At 34.2% G+C, this 21,793-nt stretch overlaps 1 long non-coding RNA gene across 1 annotated transcript; it reads right to left on the minus strand.

Moving 5' to 3' along the window:
- Window positions 1-20,787: 20,787 nt before the first annotated feature.
- On the minus strand, window positions 20,788-21,542 carry LOC128161313 (uncharacterized). Its single transcript, XR_008240351.1, has 2 exons — window positions 21,211-21,542; window positions 20,788-21,101 (listed from the first exon to the last, which is right to left on the minus strand). It is a non-coding gene; the product is annotated as an uncharacterized LOC128161313 (long non-coding RNA).
- Window positions 21,543-21,793: the final 251 nt, after the last annotated feature.

The raw sequence follows: 21,793 nt of genomic DNA on the forward strand, positions 1-21,793 counted from the left end.
ACGACTTAACAAAAAAATCCGAATATGTTCAAGTACGACCTAACAATTATTTTTGGTACGAGTTAATTTTACTTTGAACATTATGCTATTTTCTAAACCAAGGAAGCGGAATCAAAATTTCCGGAAAAATCAATTTTTTAAACCCCGATATCTCTGTTATGCATCGTCCGATTTTAAAACGGATTTCAGTGTTAGATTCAGCTTAATTAGCTCTACAAAACATATATTCATTTTTGATTTGATCAGAAAATTCATTTTTTAGAAAAATTTGTTTCACTTCCGGTTTCGACCGGAAGTGACAAAATATTTTTTTCTGTACATTTGCCATAGGTCAATCCGCAGATTTACAATCACAGAAAATTTCAGGTATTTATAAACAACCGTTTACGAGAAAAGTGCTGGACAAAATCACTTTTTGAAAATTTTTAAAATGACGTAACTAGAAACCGGAAGTGACTTAATGACTAAAAGTTTCAAGGCTTCAAGGGACAAGAAATTAAAATAATCCCTGAAAATTTCTTGCAAATCGGTTGAAGAGTTTTTGAGATATAAAGCAAAAAAGAAGTCAGAAGGAAAAACAAGAAGAATAATAATAATAAAAAAAAACAATAGAATAACAAGAGGGTCTTCCGTTGAAAACGGAAGACCCTAATAATAACTAGACACGATCTCGTTGCGAGCAACGAGGAGGTCTTCCGTCTGATTTTAGAATTTGAGATATATGTTCGATCTTGATTTTGCTGTGAACAACTAAACATGTTTAAGAATAGAAAAACAGGGTGTACATTCGAAGGGCAAGATAGTATTTTGTTTCAGGTGTAAGAGCTTTGTTCAACAAGTGTTTGCAAATTCGTAACCATTCTTGAGATATCCAACGTTTAAGCTGTAAATGAATAAAAATTGTTTGAAAATTATGTTTGTTTTAACGTTATCGTCCCTCCTGATAGGTTTGGGTATTTTAAAGTGATGTTAAACTTAAAATTAATTTTGGGTAGCTTTACATATCTTAACAGAATAATTTACAGGAAAGAGATTTTAACTTTTTTTTTCCGTTTAAATTTTAACCCTTGTGAGTGTACGTTGCAATAACGTCATTTGTTCATTAAGAACATTGTATTATTTCTGAGTAAGGTTTATTTATACTACCCCTTAAATTTTAAACGAAGAAAAGCATTACCAAATAATATTAACGTATAAATCTATCTGACCCCTATTTGACATGACGAGAATTAATGTAGATAATCTGACATTATATATAGGATTTTGGGGAATTTTGTGATTTTAATTAAATCAGTAGTAATACTCAGTTGTTTTATATGTCACTTGACTATTTATGTAATTTTAACGATTTCACTCTCGGAAACTTTGATGGTATAATATATATTTATAAAGGAGAATACAAAAAATTGTGCGTCCAGTGTCCTAATTAATAAATAATATTGTCCTTTAATTGGAGATTCAGTTGAACAATATAGACTTTCGGAAACATATAACTATCAAAAACACATGACATCCGATAGAGAATTTTCTATGTCTTATCAACAGTAATCAGACAAAGTCAATAAAAGCATCCAATTGATATAGACGGAAATATAACGTTCAAAATTTTACAAATGTACATTTATTCACATAGAGCATTTGATGCGTAGTTTTCAAATGGTAAAGGTTCTGAATTAAGATATTCTATTCATTATTTTGACCTTATAATGTAAATCATATGCATATTTTTGCAAATTGGTCTCGTTTGTAAGAGCATCTGATTGGGATTTAAATGTAGTAAGCATTGCTAATATCCATTTAACATTCTTCAAGAACGTTTACCAATTATATGGTGAAATATGATTCAAGAGCTGCAAATACATGTTTCTATGTGCTTGATGGACTGATGGTCAAAATAACTGCATCATGGTAACTGTAGTAAGTTGAAAGTTTTTCGACCTTGCCGTTTAAAGATTTTGATAAATAAACATGGTCTAGGATAGTAGCCCCTTCTGTTGTTTTGAAATTCACAATCTGCTTATAACCCTGATTAATCATAAAACTCTGAATAGGGCCTACAAAAGTTGCATCTTCGTTGAAGTCTCCAAGACAAACAAGGAATTTACTTTGAGATCTGTAATAGGTGATCAACTGTTGGAGTTGCGTTAAGAACTGTGATACATCCATAGAGTTTGGGCGATAAACAGTGACAACTACTATATCCTCTTGTATACATTTTACAGATATTCCCTCTACATTTTTTGCAGGAAGTGAGCTAACTATTTTGTTCGATGCACTTTCTCTAATGTAAACAGCTATACCACCACCCTTTGAAACTCGTAACTGTGAAACTAGTTCATTTGTGCAATCATATGAATCTCCTCTAGTTGTATGATGGAATTTGAATCCATTCATTTCAAATGAATTGGCAGTTTGTCCAGATCTCAGCCAAGTCTCTGTTAGACAGATAATATCTGCATTTTTACATCGACTATCCTTACGCATATCTTCGAAATGCTTACCGAGGCTTTGAATGTTATGCAGATAAATACTAATGTCATTATGAGAACGTTCAAAGTTTGGTAGTGTTAATGCTGGCATTCCCTGCAATGCTGCATTGATTTCTGGGTCAGCGTATATTTTTTTGGGTATTAATTCTGGTTTGTTAGAGTCAATGAATAATCCCTGTTTTGACGTAACTCTACTCAATGCAACATAGGCTTGTCCTGGTGAGAATGTTCTGTCTAAATTTACTACTACCTCGTCAACTGTTAATCCTTGTACTTTATGAGCTGTACATGCCCAGGACAATCGTAATGGAAACTGATGCCGTACAATATGTTTTGTTTTTGATCTGGGATATCCTCTTGTATCCTTTCAATCAATACAAGGTTTCCATTTTTAGTTTTTTTCCCAGTTTTTTTCCCCACATTTATATCATCAAACAATAATCCTACTGCAACAACAGTATTTTCTGCATGTCTTTGGCCATATACAAATTTCGATACAATACCCATAGCACCATTTACTAGGCCATCATCTACATTGCAGTTTCTTGTGAGCATAACTCTTGCACCAAGTCCCAATAACAAATTGCTTGGTAGACCATCTGTTCTAGACCTGGTCAATGGGTTGGTTCTCACGGTTACTTTGCCTGTTGTTTTATCTTTTGTAAAGTCTTGAGCATTAATTTCAACAAGTTCCTGACATTTCCTCCTGAGCATTGTCAAGTTGTAGGTATTGACTTCATCATTTGTTGAGTACACGTGAAGAACATCGTCTGGCCCTTCTCTTACACAGTCATGTAGGATGATATTGGTTTGCTCATCTATCGGTTGTTTTATTTCTCTAGTTCGAAGGGAATTCAGTGCTTTTGCAAATGTTATGTCTTCACGTTGTCTCATAATTTGTGTTAACTCCACAATTTTGAAAAGATCAATCCAATGATCAAAAGAATAAAAAGCATTTGTTTTATAGAGTCTTTCATCTTTACGTTGCTTCACAGGTGGAAGTTGGTAGAAATCTCCCACAGCAATAACTGACACTCCGCCAAAAGGTTCTTTGCATTTCTTAATCTGTACCAGTCGTTCATGAATATAGTATAATAATCTCTTATACACCATTGAAATTTCATCAATGACTAGAATTTGCAGATCTCGAAGTTGAACTCTCATTTCACTTAGGCTTTGTTCTTTCAGTGGTTCATATGGCAAAGGCATGTACTTTGGCAGTGAAAATAAATGGTGAATAGTATTCCCTCCGATATTAAACGCAGCTGTTCCTGTAAATGCCGCAAGAAGCACTGAAACACTGTCAGGAGATGTGATCTTTTTGCCAAGTAATCGTGATGCTTCATATTGTATGGCTTTAATCAGCTGGCTTTTGCCTGTTCCTGCTCCACCAGTTATGAATATGTGCAATGATTCAGGTTTTTCTCCAAAACTTTTTTTTAAGCACCACTCCCGCACCAAGTAAAATACTTTCATTTGAGTCTCGTTCAAATTTTGTAGAACACTAATCATTTCTTCTTTTGACTGTGAATTCTGTTGAATCTTATAAAGAACATCAGCATTTGTCTTCGTTTGCATGTCTGGCAATTCTTCAGTAACATTCAATTCAAGATCATTATTCCTTTCAGCAGACCATTCCCGTCTCATTAATTCTGTCTCTGGACAGAGGTTAGCCCAAGCATCTTCTGGTTCTCCAATATTTTCAAAATTTTCCTGCGCTTCTGCTATTGCATGTTCATTTTGAGCATACTTTCCTTTGTTCATGTCAACAATTAATTTGACCGATTGTAACTTTTGCTTTTCTGTGATTCGAACGTGTCCATTTTCGTAAAATGTCTCATAGAGATCAAAACCTGGTGGTTTTAATTGCTTAATTCCCCAATAAGGCAAGAACAACTGTAACAAACATTGGTAATATTTCTCTGACATTTTCTCTGGATTAAATCTTGGGTATCGAATTATTGCCGGCTTTGAACGTGTTCTTTTTTGAATGAATCCCTTTGAATTTTGTAGTTCAAACACATTTTCATTTTGATTTTTGGGAATCTGAGATTTGGCTAGAACTCTAAAGTCTGAACAAAATTGTGCCAGGCACATATTTTGGAACAACCGATCATTTGGTCGATTTTCATATCTCTCTACTATATTTGTCATCCAAATATCTTCTTCATCGCCATCTTCCTCAAGATCTTCTTCGTCTCTCTTGCTATGTTTTTTTTTTTATTTGAGACAACGGTTTTGTCAGTCTAGTAGGATTTTCACCAACTGGTACAAATACAACTTTCCTTGAACATTCTTTCATTTTCAAGTTGCATACCCGATAGACAGCTTCCTGTGCGCTCACTTCTCTGTGATTCAAATAAGCAGAGCCAATTTTTTTCAGGGTTGTACGAGCACTTTCATTTCCCTCTTCAGCCTCTATTTTTGTTTGTTTCAGCAGCATTCCCATTTCTCTCTCTGATTTTGATATGTACGAGATTATGTAGACAATGCAACTAAATGGATCCAAGACAAATTGTATGTCCATATTGGCATCCCAGCTCTTTAAAAGGCATGGATTGTACTGATTGATCCACAGCTCGCATGGATTTCTTTTAAGAACAACTGTCCTCTTTTTTGCTAGTTTTTTGTGGGCGTCTATGTACTGCGCTTGTGTCACACCTACTCGTTCGAAAATATCTTCCGTATTTTCTAGTTCGTTTCCTCTATCTTGCACTTCATTCCACACTCGCAATAATATTTCTTTAGCATTTGCTTGTTCCTGTTTAAATTGAGTTGTGTCTGCGTCATCTTCCAAGTTGTTTTCCTCATTTGGAGAATTGATAAAGGTACTTACAGATGGTGGTCTTGGAAAATTAAATCTACAATCTGTGCCCTTTTTTCTGCATGATTTTGAATGCTTTCTGCTGTGTTGTTGTACAGCTAATATAATATCTCTAAGTTCCAAATCTTCAGTTTCAGTGGGCACTGCACAAGTAACGTATTTGTCTATAAAATCACAAACTGCATCCTCTCCATCTTCATCTAATTTTGGTGCATTTTCTACCCAATATAAGCAATGCATGTGAGGTGATCCTCTTTGCTGAAATTCTACTCTTTGGAAAAAATCTGATATTTTTCCAATTGGTTCCGAAGGTGAAAATATCACTTCTGTCTGAAAGATATGAAATCTATGCTCAAACATTCTTGCCACAGTAACCGGATTGCTTCGAAGAACCTCATTTTTTTCAGACCAGTCCAAAAGAGATGGATCTCTTAAATCATTTTGTTGTCTTAGTATTGTTGAAACTGCATCATTCCACCTGTGTTCTGCAGCAGAAAACGAGCAAAACCATGTAGGTATTCCCAATTGTCTAAGCATAGCAAAGAGATCCTTTTGTGCAGCTGACCAATATGCTGGCGTTCCACGTATCGGTTGCATGAATCGCAAAGCCTCATCATTTTTCATCAAAGTTGAAAGCAATTCAGGATTTTGCACCATATCTGCTGTCATACTTTGACCATTCACAATCCTTTTAACCGATTTTCTGATTGAAATTTGCGTTTTCTCTATAACTTGATTCAAATCAGACATATATTGACTGAAGAAAATATAACTGCTGTTTTTAGCAAATCTGTCATCGGTATTCATTAGGCGGTTGTTAAAGTATCTCGAAAGTGTTATTCTTGTGTCTCTATTGTCATTCCACGAAAAGCGTCCACTAGGAAAGTGGTACGGAAATGTTTTTGCCTCATTGCCTTGTTCTTGTAACATCCTTACTGGATTTTTTCCCTCCCCTGGAGCTATGTCATAGATATCATCGAAGTAATGATCTAGTACTTCTTGAGCGATATCAACTGGTTGTAAACATGTGTCTGTTGCAATGCCATGTTGTTCGTCATCTTCTGATGCAATGTCAACAGTTTCTGACATCTCCTGACAATTGTCAAAAGTTTCATTCCAGTTTGTGTCTATTGTTAAATTTCCATACCATTGATTGTTTTGTTTCAAAAAATCTAATGCCTCAGAAATGTGTTTTGGGTTAACAAACTGGTATTCGACGTATCCTTTGTAATTCAGTTTTCTCTTTAGTTTGACTCTCAATAACAGATCATCTTCAGGTTTCATTGGTAAACTTGTAACTTTCCTCAGATCTGATGGTACACATACAACAGGTCCATGAATATTTTGCTGACCACCGTGGGGAAGAGCGATAACTTTCATAAACGGAATGTGTATTGCAGTTAGATGTCTTTCAAGGCTGTTTAATTGTTTAAATTCCTTCGGAATGTCTTCGAGGGTCATCTTATTTGCTGCTGATTCTGCTGGAACGTTACCATTCAAAATTTTCCGGTGACATGTATAACAAATCCATAGCTTTGACTTAATGCAATTCTGTGGACATGACTCAGTGCACGTGTGGCAATATTTATCCTGAATGCATAAATCAGCAACATCTTTTGCTTTTTGATTTTTAGCATATAAGTTTCGTTCGCATCTTTGAACTTGATTTTGAAACAGGAGGCGATCACAACAGCAACATGAATAATCGATGCCCAACTTCGCCTTTTCTTTAAACGCCCTAACTACTTCTTCGTTGGTTCCTAATTTAGTTTGTTTAGCAATTCTGTGATTTTGGACCCTCTCTTTTTTTTGTGCTTTAACTTTTGGGTCAGAATTATATTGATTTCTACTAGATAATTTCCTTTTTGACCTGAATAATTCATCTTCTTTGTATCTTTTAGCTGCAGCATTGAGTTTCGTTTCTCGAAGGTTTTGATTTTCCCTATATCTTTCGGTACTAGCAGTATTAACTCGTATTCTATGCTCCTCATCTGACATATATTTTTGTTTGCTTTTGGCTTTAACATTTTCTCTGTGTTCAGCATTCAATTTATACTTTTGAATACTTCTCATTTTGACGTCTGCTCTGTGTTGTTCATTAGAAGCGTATCTCTCCAAACTCTTCCTTTTGAAAGATTCCTTATAATATTGATCTGTTTTATATTTATCAATATTTCTTTTTTTCTCATTTTCTCTATGCTCTTGATCTGTGGTATATTTATCATGACTTGTTTTCTTGCTTCTGTTTTTCGCTTTGTTTTGGTACTCAATATCATTGTGGTACCTTTGTTTGCTTTGCAGTCTAGCACTTGCTTGGTATTTCTCATCTTTTAGATATCTTACGGAAGATAATTTCAGCTTCTCTTCTCTGAATTCCCTGTCTTCTTGATACTTTTTTCTAAGTAATTCTTTCCGTTTTTCTGCATATCTAGAGTTCTTCTGCATCTCTCTTGATGAATGTCTGATTCGTTGCATACGTGTTCGATTTCGAGATCGCCTTTCACACTCATTAAAAAATGTATGACTTTGCTGTTGTGTCAAGTCCGTATCACGCCCATTAACTGAAAGAACTACATTGTAATGGTTTTGGTGGTGGTGGTTCAAATAAATTGCACCATTTGTTTCTTGCTCTGAAGGTTCTACATCATTAACTGCAAATCTGATCCAACATCCACCGGAATAAGTGAATATATCAGTATTTAGTAAATGAGCTGTTGCAAATATTTCCACCTCAGTAGCCCATGTTCCTCCTTGTGACATTTGGGAAGAATCGAGATAATCATCCATAGACTGTACACTGTTTAGGAATAACTCAAACAGGTCTTTGTTTTCCATCATATGCTGACAGACAACAGTGCGCATTATGTTGTGAAAATCCTCAGAGTTTGTAAGACTGTAAGATACAGCTCTGAAAAAGCAATTGCCATCTCCTAGAATTTGTTTGTCTTGTCTCGGTGATGCCATATTTGAACTGAAACATTGTATTGCAACAGATTCGTTTGAACAAATATAAGGAACATTCAATTTTTGACAGAGGTCTTTTTTCATACTGGAATTCAGTGGTATAAATTTGAGCTGCATCTGGTCTTGGCCTATAAAGATCAAATCATCCTCTTCATCACATGTTTGAAATGAGCTTTCAACTGACTTGTTTGTTTCTTCAAAATTTGTAACAATATCGCTCTTTTCCATAGGCACACTGCTGTCATTTGCAATTAAATTCATTTTGCACGAAACACCAGTCATATTACATTCAACACTATTTGAATATCCCATTGAAAAAGCAAGATCTTGAATATATGTATAAACTTCATCAACATCCTTAAATAAAACCCTTGTGCTCTTTCCAAACATACTTAACATTCCAACAGAAGACCGTGAATGGGAATCAAAAGAGAAAAAGCCACTTTCTAATTTGCCTATTAGCAAAGTATTTCCACCAAAGCACACAAAAAAACCATCAGTGTCTGTAAGAGCAATCTGAATGGCCTCGTAAAGTGGTAATGCATTAAATGCTGCATAGTTTAATCCTTCATCTGCCATAATAACACTTGCAAGTGACTCATTTGACTGAAATTTATATGACCGATTGAAACATTCAAAGAGTTGTGGCAATTCTTCGACAAGCAGATACCTATCCCTGATCAATGAGCATCGCTGCAAAAATGTGTACAATTCATCTCCTGTCATTAAAATTCTGTCCATGTCATTGGTTGCCCAATCCTGTGCATTTTTCAGTTTGTGATATGCCAATGCTGCGAGACAATTAGCTACACACTGTGTTCCAGAATTTTCTAAAAACAATGGATCAGCTTGATGAAATGAACCCTGTACAGAAATTTTCTCATCGTTTCCTACATATGATTTTTCCAAACACTGACCTGCTTTTATTCTTTCTGTTCTCTTTTTATTTTCTTCAATGTCATGTTCTGAAATCGAATGTTTCTCACAGATATCATTCTCATATTCTATCTCATGATCTTTCATATATATCATTGTTTTCCTTTCAGTTTCCTTTTTGTTTACCCTCAAGTTGCCCTCATCTTTTGTTTTCCTGCTGGTGCCTCCATACATAGAGGTTTCCAGCTGCGCCTGACCTGCTGGTCCAGACACGTGCACGGTGTCCGGTCCAGGTGCCCTCGGTGGAGCACAAACCCTTTTTAGGGAGTCAGGGGACGGTGCCTTGTCCTGCTCACGGACAAACAGACGACTTCCCCGAGGAGATGGCAACCTCAGGGCAGGTGAATGCATTTTCACTCGAGGCGAGGCCTGCACCCTGGCCAGGGGTTTTTCCTCTTTAGGTGGAAACCCCATAGAACCATGCCCCGGAAAATTACCGGGAGAAGCTGAGATAGCTTCCTCCCCTGTCCCGCAGGGAACAGGGGACTCTGTCATTGTCTGTTCTGGCACATCTCGACCTTGATCTCTCTGTCTTTGCTGTCTTTTTCTACTTCTATCTTTCTCTCGTTGCTGTCTACTGTTCACAGACCTCTTTCTCTTTGGCATCTATTAAAAAAATTAAAATTAGACAGAACCTACTAACAACAATACATAAATACAAGAGGCCCATAGGCCACATTGCTTACCTGAGTAACAAAAGACATCATAGATTCAGCTTTATGGAGTCATATACAAAATATCTGGACTATGTTGTATATTAACTGTATTAAAAAAATCAATTTTAATCCTGGTTATTATTTATCAATGAGCCCTTTTTGTCAAAGAATTATCTTTATTATCATTTCAAATTTTTAGCATTTCAGTTTTCAAGAGGATCTAAATTAAATGGATATAAACGTTATTTAAACTTGTGAAGCCCAAGAATTACCATAGGCAAAAATCTTAACATTTTTTTTAGTTAATTTATAATGTTTTCCATTGTAAAATTGCCCACCCACCAGCACCAATGTGGCCCCACCAAACACATGATAAATATGAATTTGATGAATTTGAATCTACACTAGCAAAGGTTGTTTTCAGTAAAGGTGCACCTTCTCAAGGGAAAGTTTTTTTTGGAGAAAGATTTTTCTCTATATATTCCCATGTGAAAATTCATTCCATCCTCATTATGCCCCCACCCTACACCTAGGGGACATAATTTGAACAAACTTAAATCTACCCTACCTGAGGATACTAGGTAGAAGATTAAAGAAGATAAAAGTAGAAGATTACAAAAAAAGTCTATATATTCCTATATAAAAATTTTAACCTCCTCCCCCCCCCCCCAATTGTGGCCCAACTTACCCCAAAAGACCATGATTTCAACAAACTCCATTCTACTCTATCCGAGGATGCTTTTACAGCTATTTTGGCTGATCATTTTCAAAGTAGAAGATAAAGAAAACATTCTAAATTTCTATGTAAAGGTTTTACCCCCCATTGTAAATCCACTTTACCCAAAGGACCATGATTTTGACAAACTTGTTTCTACTCTAACTGAGGATGCTTTCACAGAAGTTAAAGATTTTTTGGATACATGGATTTTGAGAAGAAGATTTTTATTCCTGTTTAAAACTTGATCCTTCTACCAATCAGACAAGATTTAGTGAAATGATTACAATATTCTTTCCAGATGGTAAATTTGAAAGAAAATTTTGATATGTAAATTTTTTTCAGACAAACTTATACATCAATTATTGACTTTTCATGTTTGTAGGGTTATATAGTGATAAATACTATGGAATATGCAAGTGACAACATGGTGTAATTATAATCGGGCTGATTTAGAAGTATCCAAAATGAACACGGCAATCATTGGGGGTAGCGATGACCCACATCTGTCAAACTTTACAGACAAAATAATCGTATTGGATTATTTCTATTTTGGAAATTTTATAATGTTCACCAGGGGTTATAAACTATAAATCAGGTGACTTCCTATTTAGGTAATTTCCTATAATGTTACTTATATATTGCCCATAGTATTCAATATTTGCATCTCAAGATCCTATGTAAATATCTTTAAAACATTTTTAAGTAATAATCATTTACAATTTAAGTGTATAGTTTTTCCAATAGAATTCAATGTAAGATCCAAACCCAATTGGAAACCCATAGATATGGTTGACCAAGCCCAAATAAAAAAATTTAAACAGGGTGCACAACTAGATATGCACGGTTATCTTTTCCTAGAATTTTGTACAATTCTGTTCAGCTATCTCTAAAAAACGCGATTGCTAAGCTCAGAGACAAAAAAGAAGAAGAAGTTTAGAAAAACCCTTAATCTCCAACCTTATTTTGGGAGAATTATATACATTTATATGTTTGGAGAGAGAGAGAGAGAGAGAGAGAGAGAGAGAGAGAGAGAGAGAGAGAGAGAGAGAGAGAGAGAGAGTTATATTACAAAATGTAATGCTTGATATGAAAAATAAAAAATATTAATGTGGTTGGAGGTGGAGATCTCAATGGTTTTCAAAAGAGTTGGGTACTTCCTGTTTCAGGGAGGCTGGACCACCACCTGGGGTAATGATGCGGATTATTTAATACCCTTTCATACAAGAAGCAAGAGCAATATAGTTAAAGGGTAGGGATCTGAAGACAAATTTTCTGGATATTTTAGCACTTCCTGTTTGCAGAATTAGGAGATTTACATACCATCTGACAGTTTATAACATAAATATAGCATTGGACAGGAGCTCAATGGTTTTTGGGATATTTCTACTCATCTTCTTTCCTTTTTTGTCATCATTTTCTGTTTACAGAGGAGGGGGTGGTGGTGTTCAGGACCACCTTTCGAGCCCATGGCCTACATACACTACAGTTAATTGCTTCGCCAAAGGAACAAGCTTAACTACAAAGTATTTACCTTGATATTCACCTTGATAAACAAAATAATTTGAAAGCTATGCAATATATGATATGAATGAAATTTTCTACATATTGTTTTTTTTCTAGTATGTCACATCAATGGCAACTCCTTTGCAATTGCATTGGTCTTTAATAGTATCCATTTGTGTCAAATGAGAAAACTCTTACAATTTGACGAATATGATAGAAGCATTAGAAATTTGGTACCTGAATTGTTCTTACAACATATTGCTCTCATTTAAAATCTAAATTTCACTTTGTTTTTGAAAATCTATTTTTACATAATACTCCAATTATATTCATTGACAACCAAGCAACAACCACCCAAAAAAAAACCCCACCACCCATATATAAGGGAAACTAATCAAACAAGAAGAGCTCATTATATCCAACAAAGGTTCAGGTCTTGGATCTCAAGTAACGTTCATGATCAATTAATCGTTCTTAATCACTTAACAGTTATTAAAAATCAGCTAGTCAAATGACAAGTAAAGGTTAATGTGGTTTTTGTAAATGATAATAATGAAAATTGTTATAAAATAAGATTAGTCAAATCCAAGTTTTTTCTTGTAAATTCACTATGGCAAGACTGAAAAAATTATTTTAAGGTGGCTCACTACACCATGAAATATTTTCTCAAATAAGCTGAAATTTACCTGATTATGAATAAGATCTTAATGGATAAAAAGTATTTAAGTCTAATATGCAAAAACATTAGCAATTTTGGATGAAAATTACACTTTCAAAAATTTAATTGTTATAATGAACAAAAACTCCAAGTGGATTCGAACTCATGATCTGCTGCCCAAAAGCCTAATACTTTTATCACTCAGCTACGAAGATATACAAACCAATTGTACGATATAAACAGTTTAACAAAACATTTAAATGGCCATCTTGTGACGTAGTGTATTAAAAATATGTGTTGGTGTAGTGAAGTACCTTAAATTCAAAAGTCAAAAGAATGAAGTACAACTTCATTCAAAAAGCCAGTGGTACATTCCATGAAATATTTTACTTTTGCATTTTACAGAGCATTCACTGTTAGCGTACAGTGTTTTGCACATGCGCTCTCTGCTCCATTCATGCAGCTCTCACCTTGCGCTCATAAAGTGTTCACCTTCACTAACTCTTCATACAGCATTCACTTAACCTTCAGTCAGATAATACATGTATTATATATTGGCTGATGACAATACATATATGCAATTTATTTGTAATATTTGCCTGATTGCCTGAATCAGAATTAATCCTGTGGCTTTCAGCATAAATTGCTTCTCCTGCGTTCGCATATCGTTCACTATGCATTCATTTTTCCTCACATGCCCTCACATTTGTTCACAATTCATAAATGCTCATAATTTTTCATTCAGCCTGTGCTCAGCATTCGCTCAGAATGCGCTTACCCTTTGTTTAGAGTGTGCTCAGTGTTCTAGTGGGAAAGTAGTAGGGCTGTCCGGTGCACCAAAAAGTTTGGTGCACTGCGATTCATTCCTGTCGATTCAGTGCAACAATACAGAATTGCAGATTTCAGTTTGGTTCAAAATTTACCAAACATGTCTAAACAAAAATGGCTGCGCAGCAGATGATCAGAAGTGCAGGGGCATTTCAATGCAAATATACTTAGTACATAGATTTTCTTATTGTAATTCTTGTTGATTAAACATCTGCTGGATCAAGAATTTTGTAAGAAATACATTCATTATTATAAAGTGAATAATATTCACTTCGTGGTTGTTTAATATAAGGGCATACAAATAAACAACAAATGTTTGAGAAACACTTATGCTCCCCTCCCTTGGAAACATCGTAGAAAAAAATAAACGTAAACTGAAAATAAGTGGAGTATTTCTAAGTGCAACGGGCATAACTGTAAAAAATTGCACGGTCGTACTGAAAATTGAACTTGACCTAATATATTACATGTATTATGATTAATATGTATACTTAATTTCATTTCAATTTGTGCAACCTCTGGGAAGAAAATGGATGGAAACTGCAAATAAGTGGAATTTTTTAAAGTCAAAGGGGCATAACTCTGTCTAGAATTGTTTGATCATACCCAAAATTAAACATGACCTAGATATCATTGTGATAAAATGGTTTTATAGTCATATCACACCTGTTGAACATTGCAGTTTTCAAAAAGATCCTAAACAATTATTTACACAAGTGAAAAGCTGTCAATGTGACAGAAAACCGGGTTTTCATTTAAGTGAACTATATCCATAATCCATGTCAACCCGTATCCAGTGGATTGGAGTACCATATATGCAATATTTTGCCAATGAATGACTAAGTTCAAAAGCTGGTATTTTTTTCATAAATTATCGGAAATCAAAATCCTACCAATATGCACATCTCCGATATATGTACAATTGATCTGCAAAAAAAAACTTCCTATCTTGAAAACTGTAGGAGGAGTTATCCGTACAATGAGGGTACCCTTTTGGCAGCCGCCCGCCCGCCCGCCATTTTCACCATTTTAATAACCGGATTTTTTCGTTGGAAAACCCGGTTAATAAAGGATATACAAAGGATATAAACCTACATCAAACTCTGAACCCATTGTTAGGCCTAAGAATTGTCCAGGGGCCAAAATCTAAACAATTTAAAAAATCAGCAATATGTCAAAATGCTTGCATATAACTGAAACCATGTATATATCATAACATTTCATTTTTTGTGAATAATTAAAATATTTTCCATTGTAAATTGGAATCCTAATGTGGTCTAACCCTACTCCTCAAGATTTTGTTTTGAAAGAATTTAAATCTACCTTATATGTGGTTGCTTGCAGTGAATTCACAGCTTTTCTGGGAATATGGTTTTTAGAAAAAGATTATTTAAATTTTTTTCTGCTTATAATCCTATGTAAATTTTTGCACCTCCCCCCCTCCTCCGGGACCATGATTTGAACAAATTTGAATCTATCCTACCAGAGAATGCTTTCACACGTTTTAGCTTTCATGGCTGATTTATAAGTTTCTGAGAAGTAGATTTTAAAAGATTTACACTATATATTCCTATGTAAAAGTACGACCCCCCATTGTGGCTCCACCCTACCCTCAGAGTCATGATTTTCACTAATATGTATCTACATTACATAGGAATGCTTCAACACAAATTTCAGCTTTCTGAGAAAATTTTTTTTAAATTTTTACTCTATATATTCTCTACTTTTATTTACTCTATATATATTCTATATAAAACTTTGACCCCCCCCCATTGTGGCTCCACCTTACCCCCCCCGGGAACCATGATTTGAACAAACTTGAATCTACACTATCTGAGGATGCTTCCACACAAGTCTCAGCTTTTCTGACTAAATGGTTTGAAAGAGAGCATGGCCCTTCATTTTAACAAAATTGAATCCTTTTACCAAATGATGCTTTGTGCCAAGTTTAGTTGAAATTGGTGCAGTGGTTCTGAAGAAGAAGTTGAAAATGTGAAAAGTTTACAGACCGATGGACAGACAGATGGATGCCAGACAAGAAGTGATCAGAAAAGCTCAGTTGAGCTTTCAGCTCAGGTGATCTAATAGGAATTCAAGTTGGGGAATGAGTTGAGTGATTTTAAGATTTTGGTGACGATGGAGCTAGATTTTTTTTTTTCAAATTCACATTTTTCTCTTTTCATAGCAAGCTGAATAATTTTCCGTAATTATAGAAGCAAGCTATTGAGCTCATTAGAATGCACTATTAAGTATTGACATCTCTGGGTTTACCCCTGAACCTCATACAGGTTAGTGAACTACGTACTTGAAAGTAACTGAAACAAGAAATCAAAATACAGACAACATTTCTCAGTTAACGCATGTATATATGCTTGCATGCATTATCTATACTAGACTTTGACCTGTGCGTGCACGGGTTGACATTGCATGTGATATCAGACATTTACGAAATAGGTACATCGATACACCACATTTATTGACATTTACATAACCAAGCTATAAGCCTACAATAATGCTATTCATTTCACTACACTCTGCTAAGTTAGAATAATCTAACTGTGTCTTGGGACAGGTCTTCACTACAGTTAAAATGCCTCCCATATACCCGTAAATAGTGCAGAATTGCTCTGGAGAAAATTAATGCATTGAAATTGATAGCCAAATTATTCATAACAAACCATGTTGAGGCTGTAAATACCTTTCATTTACAAATTTAATACTTTTTCACCAACGTTTTTTACTCGCTTCGAATTTACACATCATGTTGACATTCGGAACTCTCAGGATTTTTCATATGAAATGCACTGAGTTAGGGTAATCTTTCGATTTCCTTTGATGAACAGAATATATGACAAAACACTGAAAATTTACACGTATTTGTAATATCATTCCCGAATTTATCTATCCAAATGTGATATTGTGGAAACATAAACTAAAGAGCCTCCCGTGATTTAGCTTATAAAATGCGCATGCGAAAGATTGTAAAATCCAAAAAATCAAGATGATTTCCGGATTTTTAAAAGAAATTTTCGTTGATTATTAATTAGCGAAGCTTGATTAAGAAAAAATAAAAACAAATTTAAATATATAAAACAAAAGACAGTACTCTTCTGATTTCTTGGTATTAAAGCCCAAAAATTCGAGTCTATTATTTTAATATAGTAGTATAGATATATCTATTTGAATCAATACTAAAAAGTCCTTCTTCATAATCATTAAGATAGCAGAATTTCTTTGATGCACGCAAAGCGACCCAGCCAGTTCTAATGTAATCATACTGAGTGGGGGTTTTGGTGGCAAGTCTTTGATGCTGGCGAAGCGACAGGCGCCTGGATTTAGCAAGCTGCTGACGAACACAGACTGTCACCAAGTGGGAAAATTGACGGTAGTCTGAAAGGAGCTTTATATGGTCAGTAAATTCCATATGAGACTAGAGCTGAGCTCAAGTTCCATATGGAATTTACTAACCATTAATAAGCTATATTAGGTCAACTTCAAACTATGTAACTTTTGTATCTTACAGCTGTCTTTGTATACCTTAATGGCAAATAATGAATATAAAACCAAACATTTAAGTTCTGATAACAAAATTACAAGTTCTAATTTGGGTACAAAACCCAATGATATAATACTCCAATATTTTACAATATCATATGATAAAATATAATTTCCTAACACTAAATATCATAAAAATAATGATAATATATATCAACAATCACGTCTATCAAGAAAATATGGGTAAGGTGGGACTTTCTTAGCACCCATAGATAAGGCCCTGTATTTGGAGGTACCCATGTCTCAAATTTAAAGTTAAATGAACCATGAATTTAAAAAGATTACCAAATTTTTTCCACAATCAAACCTATATTAAAATGATTAACAGCTCGAAAAACTTACACATGCTCCAGCATCAAGACAATGGTGATCAAGCTCTGTATCTGAAGCTATCTCAGAGACTCTTGTTTACCCACACATTATTATTGTTGTATTAAACAGTAAAAGTCTGACTACGTATGAACAAATTTCATTTTGTAACTAGCCCCAAGACCTAATAACACAACTTGAGTTGTCGTCAAATCTTAAACCTGCCAAAGAATTTAAAATAACTATGATCACTCTGTGCATCTTAATTTACCTCTGTGATTCATTAGCAAAGTTATATAACCATCTAAGCAAGTAAATGTTCCTAACAAGCACCCCTAATTTTGAAACAATTGTCATTTTTACTTGCTAAATTGTGTGGATTAATTTCTGTTTAAATTTTTTTCCAAAGCCAAATCCAATGAATAATAAAAAATTAATTTCTTTATCATCTTTGAGTTCATTTGGGTAAAAAGACACCGAAGTAGCACTAAAAACCAGATAATGGATACAGGTTTTTTTTTAAAAGTTGATAACTCTAAAACCAGGTGATAAAAAGTTTTGCAGTGTGAACTTGACAAGTGATAATGGCTGTGTTGATGTTTTGGATGGAATAGATTAGTACAGATTGATTTGTACCAATAACCTGTTATCCCTTTTCATGTAATACTTGATTTGTCAGGCATCATTTAAAATCTATTCAGAAAGCATTTTAAAAAAACATCAAAACAGAAAATTTGGATTATAAGGGAAGTGGGGACAAATGTCTGCCAAATGGCAATGAACACTACATGGATATAAAGAGTATTATAACATTTTTTCCAATGAAATTGTGTAAAGGGTACCTATAACTGGTCAAAGATTTACTGAGTCCTAAAGTCGTCAATCCGAATGCTGGAGAAAACGTACCCAAGAGAAAACGTACCCAGGAGAAAACATACCCAATTCCTAGGGTACATTTTCTCCAAGAGAGAATGTACCCAGTTATGATTTCTCTTGGAGAAAACGTACCCTATAAAAATCATAACAGTTTTAATAGATATTATGGGATACAATAAAATAAATTATGCAATAAATATTTGTATAATTTAATTGTTCCTTTTCTTTTCATATAATAACGTACATCATTTAATTAGACAATAATTGTGTTATATATAAATGCACAGACTATGCCTGAGCTGTTTAAATATCAGCAATTAATCAATTGATATAAATGAAATCCTTAAAAAATATAGATCGACACAATAGTTTTGATTGCAATATAATTTTGAGAACTTTATTATGAGTATCTCGAAAAGTCGAGAGCGTGTTTTTTCTCTCGATAGATGAATCATTTATATGCATAGTTGTTTTTATTTTCATTGTTAAAATGTCCCTTGAATTGACACAACTTTGAAAGTCTCAAAGGTCTAATTACATTAAAATTACTAATACGAAACAGAATACTTATAACAAACATGGAAAATTTATCAACTATGAAAAAATATTTATGAAATAAAGTTGATTTTTTTTTAGCTCATTGACAAATCATGTCCAAGTCCTTTAGATATTTAATCAATAAATATAAGAAAACCATAATAGGATCTATATTATTTTAAAGATATTATTTGTAAAAATTGTATATTCCTCTATATTTATTCATTAAAGTAGAATTAAAAACTAATTGACGTGTCCAAATCCTTTAAATACTCAACCGATACATATATAAGAATTATTATGTAATTCAGATATCTATCAAATTCATATATTCCTCTATATTTATGCAGTAAATTAGTTATTAAAAATATTAACTTTATGTTTATTATTTTATAGGGTACATTTTCTCCACGAGAAAAATATTCCGGGTATGTTCTAATTACCCTAGGAATTGGGTACGTTTTCTCCTGGGTACGTTTTCTCTTGGGTACGTTTTCTCCTGATACCGTCCATCCTGGTCTTTTATTTTGACTACCCTTTCATTATGGAACAGAGATATTTAACAGTTTCAAGGATCCTTCTTTCCTTCTATGATTCGCTTGTCTAACACATTACCACCAGTGTGACTGTTACTAAGGCTCAGTGCCTCGACATTAGAGAACATTAAATGACTAAGCGATGAACCCTAAACATGTACACATCAAAAGGAAGAAGATCGACTCAAGAAAATCGCGATCTCACACTGAACAGTTGAACTTGTTTGTAATTAATTGTATATGACTTGTATAAAACTTACAAGACAAAAAAGAATATTACATAAACAACAAAGTCTCTAAGATGAAAACGTTACCATTATCAATGTGGCTGCAATGCCACTAATGGCGCATACATACTTCGCTAATTTCAATTGCTTAAACTTACAATGTGCACTGTGCCAGAGGTATACCGATCAATTAAATAATCAACAGCTTTGGTCAATTCCTCTGCTTCTTGTGATGCTTAAATATCTAATAAACTCTGGTACATATATTTTCTAACGTCGAGAAATCTGCCAATGTTTTGATCTGCGTAGTTTCTTCCAATCCACGCTAAGTTGTTCTAATAATAGATCATGACATCATATTTATGTAATTTGTTAACTCGTTCGAAAATATTTTCGTATGACGTGCGTTTTTCATGTACTCGTTCAAAATGAAAATTTATCATTATATTACTGTCTGATACACACGATATCAGGCACGTTGTTCAGCTGTTGTCAATAATGTTAAGAACAACACTCTAAGCATCTTTTATTCTATATTGCTGTTCAAAAATGTATCCCTTTAGAGATATAAGTGATCAAAGTTTTGGACAGCTAAACCCTTAAAACCCCTAATTACTTAACGCATGATTTTTTTGGAAAATATATAGTGAAAAAAATGAAAAATGAACGTTTTCGATTCTATAATATATTACAAAATATTTCTCAGTAAATTGCTATGAAAGAAAGACTTCAGATCCTTCCCAGATAGCATGACTTTGTTGGGCCAACGTTGGCCCAACAAAACCAGTTACATTGGCCCAATGTTGGCAAATGATGTTGGCCCAATGTAATTTTGCTAATCGGCCCAACATTGGCCCAACATGTTGGGCCGACATCGGCACAATGCCATATTTGTCATCTTCTGATATTGGCCCAACAGTGGGCCAACGTACGTAACATATGACCAACACTGGCCCAACGGTGGGCCAAGGTATGTAACATATGACCAACACTGGCCCAACGGTGGGCTAATGTACGTAACATATAACCAACAGTGGGCCAATGTACGTAACATATAACCAACAGTGGCCCAACGGTGGGCCAAGATATGTAACATATGACCAACACTGGCACAATGTTGGGTCAATGTTGTTCCAATATAGGTGCAACAATACAAATGCAACAATATATCACAATTTAAATGATGGATTTATTTTGAATCCAGAGTGCACAAACCATGATAAAAAATAATCCTTGAAATTAAATGACGGCCGTTCGTTATTTAGCTAGCATATGTTCACAGGGTAAATCTTTATCCACACTTTTTAAACTTAGTTACTCCAAAATAGAATAAAGTAATAATTCACTCTCTTCTGTTTGTTTTGCTTCATTTATGTCTTCATCTGTTCATAGTCATCCAAATAAAACACTGGTTTTCAAAAACATCAAATTTCAAAGTCAGTTGAAAGTTCGTCCGACTGGAAGGGGGCAGCTTGCACATATTCCCTTTAAAAAAAATACAAATATTCAAAAAATGAAAGAAATATTTATTGAGACGTTAATGAAATTGGCTTAATAAATATCTGCAGTTATTTGAGATAAATATAATACTTACATTTCTGTTTTATTCGCTTGACTGTGGCTATACATTGAGCAGACTGTTTAGATCTGTCCTACAAAATGCTAAATGGGAGCAGGTTTGGCCATCCCAACAGATCAGATATCACAATAACCATGGAAACTGGCCAGCCTCACGCTGAGAAAACTCTGTCTTAATTGCTTGGTCAGTGAATGTGCTATCTCTTATCTCAGGATCGGCAACTTAAATTCTACACTTTAGAACAATTATGCAGCTGAATATATTTGCAGAATATCTTCATTTTAATTTTGGGTTTTCACAATTTTAAGCTTCTTTAAAAGAATAAAAATTAGACTTGCATATTTTAACATGAGAGTATGTATATGTAACTATTGACTGTATTGTTAGCTTTAAGTAATGATTCTATCTCAAAACATGGTAAAAAGAAATAATAAAAAGACATGTATAAACATAAAACCACTGTTGAAAAGTTTATAATGCGTGTTTTGATAAATTTAATCGACCAACAAACTAATCAGGAAATAAAAAATGTAATTAACAGACGTTGGATCGTTGTTGGGCCGCTATCATGTCTCAACTGGCATTGATTGTAAATTTA

Source organism: Crassostrea angulata, chromosome 8 (genome assembly GCF_025612915.1).
Source record: "Crassostrea angulata isolate pt1a10 chromosome 8, ASM2561291v2, whole genome shotgun sequence".
Taxonomy (NCBI): Eukaryota; Metazoa; Mollusca; class Bivalvia; order Ostreida; family Ostreidae; genus Magallana; species Magallana angulata.